General features: G+C 42.8%; 1 protein-coding gene across 1 annotated transcript in view; it reads left to right on the top strand.

The window, feature by feature from the left end:
* The first annotated feature begins 1,719 nt into the window (after window positions 1-1,719).
* The window catches only part of LOC310873622 (bifunctional heparan sulfate N-deacetylase/N-sulfotransferase 1-like), an 88,260-nt gene continuing 77,415 nt past the window's right edge, over window positions 1,720-12,564 (top strand). The window contains exon 1 of the mRNA XM_083786161.1: window positions 1,720-1,844. The gene's annotated coding sequence lies outside the window, so the exon portion shown is untranslated. The remainder of the gene's footprint in view (window positions 1,845-12,564) is intronic.

The raw sequence follows: 12,564 nt of genomic DNA, 5'->3' as shown, positions 1-12,564 counted from the left end.
GCCTCCTCTTCAGTTTCATGAGTCCTGTGTGACCCCATCTCCCCATCCAGTGGGGGAAAGTAACTAAGTACATTTACTTAGTACAATTTGGAGGTATTTGTTTACTTTACTTGAGTAATTCCAATTTCCAATAATATTCCTTCACATCTCGAATCCAAATATTGTACTTTTACTCTACTACATGTAGGCCTATTTGAAAACTTGAATTACTTTGTAGATTTCGATTATTACAAAACATACATTAAGCACTATACAGTATAGCATTTTGTCCATTTGAAACTATACAATCTGCTATTTTCAAATGTTTTTTTGTTTAATACATCTGACAACTTGAAATGGGACATTCTGCACAACGAGTACTTTCTACTTTTGGTACTTTAAGTACATCCCGATGCCAATACTTCTGTACTTTTACTCAAGTACATATTGAATTCTGCACATTTAGCTTACTTGTAATAGGAGTAGTACATCTAAGTACTTTTGCCACCACTGCCTGCCTGCCCCCCATCGCCATGTGATCTGGACGCTCTTTTTGAAGGACAGCTTTGTCCTGCAGGTTTAGCCCCTATAATCAAAATCACCAACCTCATGCATGCGGCATGTCACAAGGTCAGAGGATGTATCGGGCACTTTAGTTTGACTTTGTGTAACAGCAGCTGCTCCAAAACTTTGAGACATTCAGACCTACTGTATTTAGGACGTTGTTTTTGTGGTAATATTATGTGGCCCATATACGGGAAGACTGATTTTACTGTATACTCTTTCTGTGCATTTTAATTTACTCATGTATATTCATCTACCTATGATGAATAAATAAATAAATATTAAAATGCAGTTAAGGGTGACTAATCAGCCAAGCTGGCAGATAGACCGTGACGAAGACCTTTCGGTCGAAACGCGTATAGGTCCTGTTATTTATTTGCCTTGCTCATCATCAAATAAACTATTTAATTTTTCACCAAAGACGGAGTGCCTTGGATTCTTTTCTTTTCAAGTCTGCAATTTACACTTTGACAAGCAGTACAACTTGGAGGAAGGATACCTTTTGCCCATTAAAATGCAGTTATCAGAGTTAGTCTGGTATAGGAGCATACAGTTTAAGTCCTACACTCCTATACCAGGCTGGCAGGCTCTGAATCTTCAGTATAGTGGTGTGTACACATTGTTTATTGCACATTGAACATAGTTTATTTTTTTGGGCCAAAAATTGTTTTAAATAATCAGAAACTGTTTCTGTGCTGTTGCTTCTAATTATGCACCAACCTCACCTAAACTGATTATATATTATATATGGGTAATCATTCATATTTTTATGGTTTAATTAATTAATATTCTTTTGTAACAGTGTTGTATTTGAATGATTATACAACGGTTACAAATAATTATTTTAAACGTTTTTTTTTACCATCATAAAAGTGTAATCTACTCTGATATAAATGCTGTGCCTCCATTGTAACTTAATGGATGCAATGATGCTAAAAGGATATAAACATAAATTGTGGTCCTATTCAGTCTATTTATGCAGGTGTATACATTATACAACCTAATAACAATAATTATGTATAATACATGAGCCGTGGTTTACTAGTATGGTTTTATTGCCATAATGATAATGATAATAATAATAATAATAATTTTCAGACAACAAATATATTGTGATAGCGCCCCCTACTGATCCGTATAAGTCACTGCCTGTAGCTGCAGAAAGAGAGACGGTCCGCTGTGTGTGTGTGTGCCGCGTCCAGTCTACTGGATGGGAGAGAAAAGCAACACGACGAAATGAATCAAGGATCCACGTAAAACCAACCTTCGTTGTCGTGATTTTTGCAGCCCATCTAGAGAAGGTTAGTGCTTTGATATCGTCCATTATGATGTGCGTGTGGTTTAACATGAAGACGACAGGGAGCAACCTCTCTCTGTGTCTGTGTGTGTGTGTGTGTGTGTCAGCCAGGCCGCCGGGGCTGCCTGTGTGTGTGTCTGGCGCAGACGGGGGAGAGAATGCGGCCTGACTGGGTGACTAGTGTTCTGGATCTAAAATCCAATCCAGGGAGAAATAGTTGGATCTCAGTGCGGGGCTGGCGGAGCTGCAATGGTGGCAGTCAGACCAGACCGAGACGACTGTTGAATCGGGTCTGGTGGCTCCCAAGTTTTCACCCTCGTTTAACGTAATATCTTAACTCGTATCTGTTGGTTTTTGTGATCTAAATGTCTGAATTCCTTTATGTGGAGGAAAACCCCGTGATGCAGGCTGGCGGATACAAACAAGAAGAAAGTGTAACTTGTCTTTTCGTAACTTCGTAACCGCCGAGGTGTCTGTCTATTCAATTGCATTGTCTGGCGCTTGTGCGTGTGTCGAGTTTGCGTTTAATATTTTGGGGCAACGTTTTACTACGATTCGAAACAAATTGTTGTGGTCTTTGTCGCTGTGACGATAAGTTAAAGATACAAATGGAGGACAGAAATAGGGCCGATTCTTTGGGGGGAAACTCACGAAAAGCCATTATAGACTGTGTTGTCTAATCTAATAACCATCCACATGATGGTGATTGAAATGATTAGCAGAGGAATGCACCGATAGATAGCCTACTCTTTATGTGATCACATTAATTTGATATACCGTACTCGGACTAATTATCAAATTTATCAATCAAAAATTGCAGACAGTATGTGATAAAAAATAAATCATGTTATGCAGCACCATGTAAACATTTCTTATGCTGGCGGTCAATTTGCATACCAATAGGCCTAGTATGCATAAATACTTGAGTGATAATCTTATAAATAAAACAGTTGTCTCAACTCTGAAAAACGTTGATTGCTGAAGATTTGGTAAGAAATCTGTGTTGTCTATAAGCTATAGTTCCAACATTGGAGAAAGGACAGTTGGATGCTTTGGCTAAAAACCATAAGACATGCATGCATGCCCCGTTGAATTGGTTAACTGTCTGACTCTATATTGTTTGATCTTGTGTAATGCATCAGCATCAGTGATAAGATTACGGTATGTTTCATATGTCCGTTGCCGTATGCTAGGCTATTTCATTTGTTATTCTCCATGGTGCTTTACACTAGAGTAAATTGGCCTATCCACAGAGAAAGTGTAATCTATTAAATCCTGTAAACATTTGACTCCCCTCAATGGGAACTTGGGAAGAGGGAGTCCAGACCTGCCTGAAATCTACTGCCTTAGGGTGTGCATGGAGGCCTATATGAGTAAGAGATTAGCGTAAAGAGAGTGACTCACACACACTGTTCTGCAAAGTGGAAATTACTTTCCTTGCATTTTAGTCTTTAGCTCCACAAAGCATTCTCGCTCTCTTTGCTCCTGAAACTCCTCCAGTCAAGTGTCATGGGAATGCTATTTGACCCGGGCCAATGATGCTTGATACTGTGAACTCCCTGATAAACTGCCTCTTGTTATTGTCAGATCATTTGGTGTTTTGTTTTTAGTCCAGTTGCCTTGTGAATGTGTGAACAGTTAAAACACACCCTCCTTTTTTAGAACGATGACGATTTCCAAAATTATGTCAAAACCCACGTCAAAACTGTTCCTGTGTGTGGGGGGAGGAAAAGGAGAATTTTGTAGGCCATTTCCATTATACCCTAACCCTAACCCTATCACAAAGAAGCAAAATTATATTATCGGTTTCTCCAGATAGGGTAAATTGCAGAGTCATTGGGAGTGAATATCGGCCGATCACCGATCGGTGGCCGATTGATCGGAGCATCTCTACTTATTTTATATTTTATTTGAAATGGTCTCAGTCATATATTTCTTTGTGGAATGTTATGTTCCCCCTGTGTTCTGTTTAGTCATCGTTATAGTGACTGTTCTGATTGTTTGCCAACAACAACACTGATCTACTGCTTTAAGTTTAAGAAGGGTGTGCAGCATTGCTGCCAGCCAGCCACCATTTGATTGTATATCAGCATAATTTATCAGCATAATTTTTTTTCTCTTCAATATGCCTTCAGAGTGTGACTAAGCTACAAACATAGCATATGGCCAACCAGACAGTATAAAACAACTTGTGTTCTTCTGCCACATCTCAATGCTTAGCTCTTAGCTCTGATCAGGATGATTCGTCATGATCACATCCTTTAACCCAGTGGTTTTCCACCAGTGGTCCCTGAGGAGGTCCCAGGTGGTCCCCAGCTAAATGACGGAGAGTTGGTAACCAAATGGACCCTTATAGTGTTATTGAGAGTGTAAAATGAAACCAAATAATGGACCTGTACGGGTCCAAAAGAACCGATAACAAAATATTCTTAAGCTTTGGGTCTGAGAGCCTAAATGTCATCAAATGGTGGTCCGTGGCTCAAATGCCCAATATATGTGTATATATATATATATATATATACCTAAAAAATACATCGCATGGATGCACCTGGGATGTATCCTCACTCCTCAGTGATGTTTCCTGAGGTCAAAGGGGTTTCGGGTCTCAACATCATACCACTCACTCAGGCGACCCAGCCGGGGTTGATCAAATCCCGATTTACGTCCCAGTAGCTACTAGCCTCGATCAGTCCATCAGGGAATGAGCAAGGCCACAAAATCCGTTGCTCCGGAACTACTCGATTTACAATTTACAATTTAGGCATTTAGCAGACGCTCTTAATCCAGAGCGACTTACATTAAGCAAGAACAAAAAAAGCATGGGAATAGATCACATAAAAACATTTATCAAGAAACATGCGTAAGCTAAGAAAGTAACAGTGGAATATCTATATAATGAAGCTATACATATAAACTATACATCTATACTACTATGCTATACATATGTACTATGACGTGCTATGACTACATACAATGCAATTATAGTGCTGTCTACATAACATGCTATAAGTCTGTATCAAATGCTATCTAAGTCTACAGAAATGCTATCTAAGGGGGTGGGGTAAGTGCTATGGGCCATGATGGAGTCTGAAAAGGTGGGTTTTCAGACTACGGCGGAAGATTGGGAGTGATGCTGCAGTTCTAAAGATATTTTTTTTTTGCGGCTTACGCCTTTTATTGATTTTTTAAGGGACAGACAGTAGGCTGACAGGAAACGGGAGAGAGATGGGGGGATGACATGCAGTAAAGGCCGTGTCGGGTCCGGGAGTCGAACCCACGGCACACTGCGACTGGATTACCAGTCCGGTGCCCAGACCGTTACGCTATATGCTGCAGTTCTGACTGCAATGGGGAGTGCATTCCACAGTTTTGGAGCCAGAAGGGAGAAGAGTTTGGGACGTGTGGAGTGTGGACTCTGTGGAGTACTCTGCCGGTACTGGGAGAACCAAATTCTGGCACGTGGAAAGACTAGGCTCTGTGGGTTGACTCCTGTCCGGGCCGTGATGTGAAAAGAGTTGAAAACCACTGCTTTAACTCATTAAGACCTGAGGCTGATTCTACAAATGCCTTCTAAATCGGTAGTTAGATATAAAAAAAATGGCAGGTTCATTCCCTGAAGAAGACCTTACAGGTCGAAACGTTGGTTTCTGTTAAACTTTCAGCATCGTGGCTATGAGTGTGCAGCCTTTTTCTTATATTTTCGTTAAAAATGGCAGGTGTACAGTCTGCTCTCTGTGAGCTTTACTGTACATCTGCTATTATTGAATAGCAGATGTACACAATCTGAAATAACACTGAGAAGTCTTATCCAGCTTTCCCGGCTTGATTCAGGGATACAGGGCATAGCAAGAGTAAGACTATGTTGTCATTCATATGCTGCGGCCACACTGGCAGATGCAAAAGATGCCATCTTGCAAAGCTACGCAGCGTATTTGTAGCTTTGCATCTTTGTAGCTGTAGCGGTGTAGCTTTTGCAGCAGGTACAAACGTCGGATGTATCTTCGCGTCGTCATGTCGCATGGCTTCCATTGAAAATGAATGGTGGACAGAACTGTATCTTTGCATCTGCCCGTGTGAACGCAGTATTATTAGTCACGTTTATTCTGTTCTTTGTCACCCCTTTTAACCCTTTAACTACTCCTGCACACACAGTACGCTGGCTCACGACACCACACAGATGACATGCAGATGAAATGACATTGTCAGTCACTAATACCGACTATCCCATCTCATGTAACGTTATGCCAGGTACTTGTAGGCCAATGGGCATCGTGTTGCCCAACAACAACATGCCAGGCCTTGTATTTTTCCATGTCATCGTCCCTTAACGCGACACAGTGTGTGTGGGGCAGAGCTCTCTTTAGACTGCTGCTTGAGCTAGGCATCAATCCAATACACCAGCTCCCCCTTTAGCCTCTCTGCTGTGTACAGCAGAGCTTTGTACTACAAATAATGTTACCCGTGGCTTTGATTCAGTGCTACACTTCACATTGGAACCAGTGGACTTCACATTGCATGTTATTCAACAAGCAATCAAATGGCATGGCTTAAGCATTAGTTATACTTATTGGATCACGTAACTAAGCCCTATTTTATTCTTTATTGGTGACATGCAAAACAGCAGGCCTATCTACCAGCTCACAACGCATCAGATTGCGACGAACCGCTTAAGCACTATTTAATACTTTGTCGCGCGGTAGTGTCATGCGAAAAGTGCCGATCTACAAGCTCCCAGCATTCCGCATCATGCAAATTTGTCTATGATAACATGCCCAAAATAGCAATGCCAGGCTAAATGTAGCTAATGAATGAAATTAAAAAGTAACATTACATTTGCATAATTTATATTGCAATATAAAAGATGCAGACTGTACTTTTCTCCCTTTTTTTTTTTTAAGTAGCATTCGCCTGCGAGTCTGACTTTTGAAAGGGATTAGTTTTGTCAGTCGTCAGTGCCTTGTTCTGCCTGGAATGTTGCATTTTTTGGCTGAGGACTTGATATCGGGAGTGGTATATTGGACCTGCGAGAGTGGGGAGCAGAGTAAATACATTTTCAAACATCACAGCACAACCGAGTATTAGCAAAATGATCTGATAGCATCTGTAATCCTCTAGAAAACCTGGAGAGTTGTTTTGAATAGCGCTAACCTCCATCAGATACAGTTGGCAGCCACCGTGGGTGTCCGCATGTGTGGCTAGCTGGCTGAGCTAGCAATGTGTGGATCCAATGCTACAGTATGCAGGCAGATCAGATTACTGAACGATTAGCCATGGCCTCCTATCCCCGGCCCAGGGAAATGATTTTCCACTGTCATAATTCCCCAGACTGAATTACGCAGGCCAGTGACTCAGAGACACTCTATACCGTAGGCCTGGATGCTGCACTGCACAGCACAGCACAGCACGACAACACAATATTGGTCTCTGGAGGAGGGAGCCCAGAGTTTTACAATTGCCATGCTGGTAGTGGACAAAATGGACAAGTTGGGTTTCGAAGAGCGATACTATAGAGCCAGACATGGACATCGGTCTGGCTGATATCTCAGCCTTTATGATATCGTAGTTAATATGCAGCCAATATGTCCCAAATCTTTGAACACTTTCAGTGGTAGTAACTAGTAAGTAGTTTCACGTTGCCAGACTCTTGCCTCTCGCAATTTTCAAATGCTTCCGTCATACAATCTGGAGCAAGGAAGCTCTGATCATGAGTAAAATATAAAGCGGAAGTGAAGCTTTCTCCCCACTTCCGTCTAGCCTTTACACTTTACAGTCACACAAATGTATCATATAAATAGAAATCATCTAAGCATATATAGCTTGCTGCGTAGCAGAAATGGAAATATAAAATAAGCTAAAAGGATATTTTCAAATATATTTTTGTGAACTGAAATGACAAACGGACTCTAGCATTCGGAGATTGTGGAATATAGTTGTCTGGCATCACGAGACTAGGTAGTAACACAGTGAAATTTGTTTTGAATAAAAGGGAAGTAAACGTTTTAGCTTGTTTGGCCAAAACATAGGTAATCCGTGGTCTAGGTCTCTAGGACTTGGCATTGGACCCAAAAACCTGCCATCAGCCAATACAGTACATTGCAAATGAAATTGATGTTGCCCGAGCAGTGTGAGCACAGCTAGATCATGTGGCTAGTACTTCACGTCGAGTTGGACAATGAGGATGGCTTAAACGTCACAGAATAGCCTTGAAACCCTACACTGCTACCATGCCATATCGTTTTCTTTTCTGATGGACATCAAAAATGTAAGCGCATGTCACAGGAGGCGTTCAAGTGGTGTGATTCAAGCACAGGCCTTAGGTGGAATTTGGGCTCAATGGAAAGGTAGAGGGGTGGGGAGGGTGTTTGACGGGGTAGAGGGGTTGGGAGGGTGTGAGGCAGAGGGCTGGGGAGGGTGCGAGGCGAGGTAGAGGGGTGGGGAGGGGAGGGTGCGAGGCAGAGGGGTTGGGAGGGGGCGAGGCAGAGGGCTGGGGAGGGGGCGAGGCAGCCGAGGTAGGCCTAGGTTTCCAAGGTGCTTACCCCCCCGAGGCAGGAATCCGATACATTCCAGAGGCTCCTGTATCCAGACGAATAATGGAGACCGGGGTGTAGCGTTTCATCAGATGACACATGATTGGAGCATAAGTGCTGGGAAAGTGAGAGCAATGTCGTGGGCTCTCAGAGGTAACTAGCTCTGGTTGCCCGAGGGATAGGCAAGTATGCCACATGAGCATGCAGTACAGGTTATTGTCCCCTCCACTGTGGGGTGGAGGGAAGGTGAGGAGGGTGGGGTAATGGATTATTTTATTTTGCGATTGTTTGGTCACGCTGCAGTATTATCTACCACTAGGAGCGGTGAACCTTTTGGAGGTAACAAGAGGAGAGATGTAGCCGGTGTCTGCAGTGTTGGGGGGAGTAGATCAATAAATGGCTATGATAGTTATGAGAGGTTTATGTAGCATGAGAGGTTTATGTAGCATGAAGAACCTAAAAAAGCACTACAGTGGGTGGCGTGCTGGCCTGTATGGCATCAGTCCGTCATCGTCAACCCGTGGAAGGGACTTGTTTATAAGAAAGCACAAGATGCAGTCTAATAACGGCATGACCTCCATGTTCAGTCTGTAGCTACATATGGATTGTTAGTGGTTTGTGGTTAAAATGTGATTGAAGCTGGGCCTGTTGACTTTGGTGACAGTCTGCATGCAGTCTGACTCTGCATAGAAATAGACAGATCATTATAAATACTTAACCCAGAGATGATCAACTAATTAACAATATAATCTCTTCAGAGGTTGACTTGTGGATGTACCAATGCACTCTAATGTTTCTTCACTGGGAGAGAGAGAGAGAGCCAGTCTGGCCATTAAACCTTCCACGTTGTTAGCAGAGCACACTCAAATACCTGCACACATTCCAACCGTAACCACACCAAACCTATGCCTAAACCCCTTTAATCACATATGTCCTAGACATGGCAATCCCTGCACCAGCTGTGTCCCTTTTAGGATCACCCTGTTCATGCTGGTTTATGACGTTGTGCTGTAACTGGTCTATTTTCGAGGGGACATAGTCATACACGGGTGCATAGTTGCACCTACATGGAAAACTTCGGTGATCCCTTTTATTTATTCCACCTAAACAATTTGTTTCTGCCTGGAAATAATCGAGAATACTTCAAGAAATGGGCAGTGTAGTTGATCTGAATTGTCTTATAGCTTGACTGTGTGATCTGACTTTGGTAAGCCATTTATCTGGGTCGCAGGAAAAGTACAAGGGTAACATGAGAAACGGCTTTTGCCGCCGTCTTAATCCCGGCTTGGTGGCACTGGCTCAGGAGGACCAGGTTCCTGGTCTGATCCCTCTTGGCTTAGTGTCCAAGTGTCATTGAGCAAGACCCGGAACCCCAACTGACCAAGACCCTGAACCCCAACTGCTCCCCGGGAACTGTTCAGTAGTCTGGGTCAGTGTGGTTCCCAAGACCCTGAACCCCAACTGCTCCCCGCAAGACCCTGAACCCCAACTGCTCCCCGGGCACTGTTCAGTAGACTGGGTCAGTGTGGAAGCAGACCGTAAGTGCAGTAGTGCACATGTTGTTTCCTTGGGTGAGACATTAGGTACTATCCGTCTCCGTTTGCTGCTTCGTGGGTGGTGTCGGCCTAGAGAAAAATAAGCGAGGGTAAAGAAGGACCTTGTCGAAAACAACAACACACGCAGCAGTGATGATGGCCAGGTGAAGAGTATGTCACCTTTTCATCAACTCCCTTGTGATTTATGCAAATACTGAATTATCTGTAGCCTAGGGGCTCTATTGTCCTCCACTGGCTATTTTAACTATTCAAAAATGTTTTTCAAAATGGTAAAAAAAACCCCAAACAAGGCTAAATAGTTTAGGGATAAGGGGTTTAGCATGTCTTTATTTTTGCTCTGGTTATATATTGTGAGTGTTGATGTTGGTTGTTGTGTAAATAATTAAAAGTGGTTAGTTACTTAAACTTGAATATTCTGTTTATGCTCCTCCCATGCCCTGTGTTGGCAGGCACCCATTTATCGTGGCAGTTGCATTTAAAGTGAACGACACTGACACGTTTTGTTGTTGTGAGGAATTATCAAAGTCATCAAAGCTAGTTTCCCAACATTGTTTGGCAAGTTCTGGCAAGACGCTATGGCTTCTATAAGCCTGTGTGAAATGACTGTGGTCGGCTATTCATAAGGAGCGTTAATATGTTTATGATTATACAGAAATAAAATAAATACAATAACTTACATTGGCAAGAAATGGAGAAAAAAAACCCTGTAATTACTCATCTGCTGCACAGTATATTAACAGTATGAAGCAGGCATGCTAGTTTAGTTTCAGTCCCAGGAGCTCCCAGACAGTGCTCTGTATGTTACTCGGCCTCCTCAACTGAGGGTTATTTATACTGTTTATGCAGGGGAAAAAAATGCCCAGTTTTTTTTAATTCAGCGGTTAGACAACAACACGCTCCTCCTGGATGTTAATGGACTTCACCTCAACCTTTTGTGGACCCTTGGGGCCACAGCCTGCTCATCCACTCTGCATGCGAGCTCCACGTTGGGTCTGATAATGAAGCCATTTTCAGAGACGGAGAGGGAGATGCAGTAATGGTGGAACAACACCACTTCACACTCACAGTTGGAGACCCTGACCCTCCCTCCCTGCTGCCCTCATCATAAGAGCTATCGGTTACCGAGAGATGAAGATTCAAGAGATTTATCTGTCACGCTCATACAAGTATGTGTTGTGAGATGGTGTGGCACACCGTGCTAGACTAACTAAACCCTAACAGGGTCGGGGAGAGAAAACGGCACAACTTTAACCCATTCTGGGCGGGAACCCCTTTTGGTGTTTTAAGCATTATGTTATGATTTAGCTATTGGAATATAGCCGATCTACAAGCTCATAACGCAACACTGTGCCGCGCTGCGATCTTGTAGATCTGCTATTTTTGATAATTCGTGAAAATGCGGCACAAATCTTTGAATATATATTCTTTCAGAGCGAACGCTTTTAACTCAAATCTTTGCTTCTGAGGGGTTCCTGGAACAACATATTTTCAGATGGGGGTCAGTGGCCAACTGTATATCATTTTTGGGTTCCTTGACATGAAATATTGAGCACCACTGGCACTGATACAGAAACTTGGATATTTCAGAAAACATTTTTTTCTTTTCTCGACGTCAGGATGCAGCAGAGGGAGAGACACTGAAATGAAATGGGTGAAAATATGTATAAACATTTAGTTTATTTAATTTAACCTGCTCTAGAAGAAAAGTGCCCTTAGATTACTTCTGCTGTCATTTGGTGCTATATATATATATATATATATATCAAATGAAAGTGACTTGACTTGTCTTTCATGGGGGTGGGCGTTGGTAGGGGAAAACAATGAGATGGTTGTGTTTTTTTCTTTTTTCCTGACTGTGTGTGTGTGTGTGTGTGTGTGTGTGTACAGTATGTGTGTGGGTGGGTGTGGTGCATAATACCTGTTAATCAGTTTCCTTTGTCTGAAAAGAGGATGAGTTATTACTAGCAATGTAAAGGCTCTGTTCTCATCCATAGGAACAGTTTTAGTGCATGTTGTCTTTAAGTGTGTGTGTGTCTTTGTGTGTGTGTGTGTGTGTCACTGCATGCCTCCTAAAGCACTTAGTTGTTAACTTGTTGGTGCTGAGAGTGTGAGCACATGGCCGCCATGGCGTGGTGAGAGAGAGAGGGGGGATGTCATGGCGTGGTGAGAGAGAGAGAGGGGGATGTCTGTTTATCCAGTTGTCTTGCTGTAATGGTGATACCACCGACCAAATGCTCATATACCTTTTTAGTGAGCACACCCACGGTGTTGCGGCTGTGCGCACACACTGCACGCCCACGTGTCGTGCACACATTAATTGGCTCTCAAGATCTGTCACGCTGGGCCCTGTGATAGAGTATAGCCTCATGCTGTGCGGCATTATATAGGATATTGACTGGTAGGGTAAACGCTAACCTCGTTCCCAGGCTCTCCGTGTGAAGGAGGGGGACTCCTGTGATACCTGTGACCGAGTGAAGGAGCTTCTGGTCGTACTCTGACTGACTCCAGTGGTCTGTTGTTGGGTTGGTAGTCAGTAGAAAACGGGAACTGCAAAGATTTAGGTTTTTATAAAGTTGTGCTTTTGCTTAATTGAATATTGCCTCTAATCTAATGCACTGGTTCCCATTCCCAAACAGTGGGT

Source organism: Protomyctophum parallelum (genome assembly GCF_964188405.1).
Source record: "Protomyctophum parallelum genome assembly, chromosome: 16".
Taxonomy (NCBI): domain Eukaryota; kingdom Metazoa; phylum Chordata; class Actinopteri; order Myctophiformes; family Myctophidae; genus Protomyctophum; species Protomyctophum parallelum.
The sequence above is the reverse complement of the archived record's forward strand: the minus strand, read 5'-3'. Positions and strand labels throughout refer to the sequence as shown.